The sequence below is a fragment of the Rattus norvegicus genome, chromosome 1, assembly GCF_036323735.1.
Source record: "Rattus norvegicus strain BN/NHsdMcwi chromosome 1, GRCr8, whole genome shotgun sequence".
NCBI lineage: Eukaryota > Metazoa > Chordata > Mammalia > Rodentia > Muridae > Rattus > Rattus norvegicus.
The window spans coordinates 155624099-155626270 of record NC_086019.1 but is presented as its reverse complement, the minus strand read 5'-3'; the positions used below and the strand labels follow the sequence as shown (position 1 = coordinate 155626270).

General features: G+C 36.0%; 1 protein-coding gene and 1 long non-coding RNA gene across 32 annotated transcripts in view; one reads left to right on the top strand and one right to left on the bottom strand.

The window, feature by feature from the left end:
- Dlg2 (discs large MAGUK scaffold protein 2) overlaps positions 1-2172 on the bottom strand; it is a 2051694-nt gene that overhangs the window by 289968 nt on the left and 1759554 nt on the right. The gene's annotated exons all lie outside the window — the stretch shown is intronic.
- Positions 1-2172, top strand: part of LOC120097342 (uncharacterized) — a 96338-nt gene that overhangs the window by 55043 nt on the left and 39123 nt on the right. The window lies entirely within an intron of this gene.

Below are 2172 nucleotides of genomic sequence, written 5' to 3'. Positions count from 1 at the left end.
TAGTCATATCCTGCTGGGCTACAAGTCAAATGAGGTTAAGGATGAAATAAAAAACAACTATGACTCCAGGAAAAGGACACATGGAGTGAAGGAGTAGGTTGGGAGAGGTTTTAGATGCTGGTGTGTTACCTGTTATTGTATGTATGCATATTGGGGGAATGGGAATCGACAGATAGAAATGTGGTTAAAGAGAAATACATTGCTAAGTAATATAAATTCTAGTGTCATGTAAAAAATTTCTCCTAGTAGTTTACTAAAATTATAATATTCCACTCCTCAATAAAGTCAAAGTTAATGTAACATATTTAGAATTGTATTATATTGGACATAATAGAGCATGATGAGGGATGGTTTAATGTATAGACGGCTACATGGATGGAGAATGTGCAGGAATGAGTTACCGTGGAGAAGAGGACATTATAATAGATTGGAACTATTTAGTAAAGTATCAGTATTTCCAGTCTAGCATGCATTTTATACTAAAACAGTTGCTAATATTAGCAATAATAGACAAACAATGACAATGCCAGTTACAAGCTAGACATGAAAGTAAAGTGAGAAATCCTTCCCCTACTCTGAGGACTTTCTGACCCCTTTAAGTTCTTAGATTATCAGGCTGTTAGTGGCTTACGTTGAAGCACAGGCCACTGTCAGCAGCTATCCGTAGGCTGACGGAACTTCCGTTCTACAGTGTGCTAAGCAACTTCTCGTCCTCACTTCTCAGTGCTTGCAGTTAAGATGCATAGAATTTCAGTTCATCCCTTTACTCTTATGCATTAGAAGCTATGGAATGAGGACAAAATGTCTGTGAGAAAACTTCAGATAATGGAGCTGATGGTGTCATATCATCTGCGATCAAGGATCCTATTTTTTTTATTTCAGTCTGAATTTAATATCTTCTAGATTCTTCTGAAAACATATCACTCACCTTATCCATTTGAAAAAATGCAAGAAAACAGGTTCATAAAGATGAAATCGCTTCCTTCTATTTCTTTAGGGGTTATGAAACAGTTTAGATGGTTTGTCTGATCCTGATTTAACTTTGGTACCTGGTATCTGTCTAAATTATTGTCCATTTCATCCAGATTTTCCAGTTTTGTTGAATATAGGCTTTTATGGTAGGATATGATTTTTTGTTTCCTCAGATTCTATTGTTATGTCTTCCATTTCATTTCTGATTTTGCTAATTTTGATACACTCTCTGTGCCCTCTGGTTAGTCTGGCTAAGGGTTTATCTGTTGATTTTTCTTAAAGAACCAGCTTTGTATGGTCCTTTTTGTTTCTACTTGGTTGATTTCAGCTCTGAGTTTGATTATTTCCTGCCTTCTACTCCTCCTGGGTGTTTTTGCTTCTTTTTGTTCTAGAGCTTTTAGGTGTGCTGTCAAGCTGCTGACATATGCTCTCTCCTGTTTCTTTCTGCAGGCACTCAGCGCTATGAGTTTTCCTCTTAGCACAGCTTTCATTGTGTCCCATCAGTTTAGGTATGTTGTGCCTTCATTTTTAATTAAATTCTAAAAAGTCTTTAGTTTTCTCCTTTATTTCTTCCTTGAATTGTTCAGGTTACATGTGTTTTGTTGTTTTTGTTGTTATTAAAGACCAACCTTAGTCTATGGTGATCTGATAGGATACATGGAATTGTTTCAATCTTCTTGTATCTGTTAAGGCCTGTTTTGTGACCAATTATATGGTCAATTTTAGAGAAGGTACCATGAGGTGCTGACAAGAAAGTATATTCTTTTGTTTTAGGATGAAATGTTCTATAGTTATCTGTTACATCCATTTGGTTCATAACTTCCATTAGGTTCACTGTGTCTCTGTTTAGTATCTGTTTCCATGATCTGTCCATTGATGAGAGTAGGGTGTTGCCAGAGGGGAAACCGGGAAAGGGAATTAACGTTTGAAATGTAAATAAAGAAAATATTCGATAAAAAATAAATTAAAAAAGATGAAATAGCACAAGGTCTGTACTAGGAAAAAGTGTTCCCTCCCCAGTCCAGAGTCTGTCTTATCTTAAACACTTTCTATGATTTGGTGTAATTTCTGACCAAGCTCTGCACCTCGATTTTGCCAGTCTTGCCTGGGAATTTAAGTTACAGTTATTTACCTTGGGATAACATTTTTATATGTCACAGCTGCTCTTTCATATGCTTAAACCTGTAGATACTTTGATTT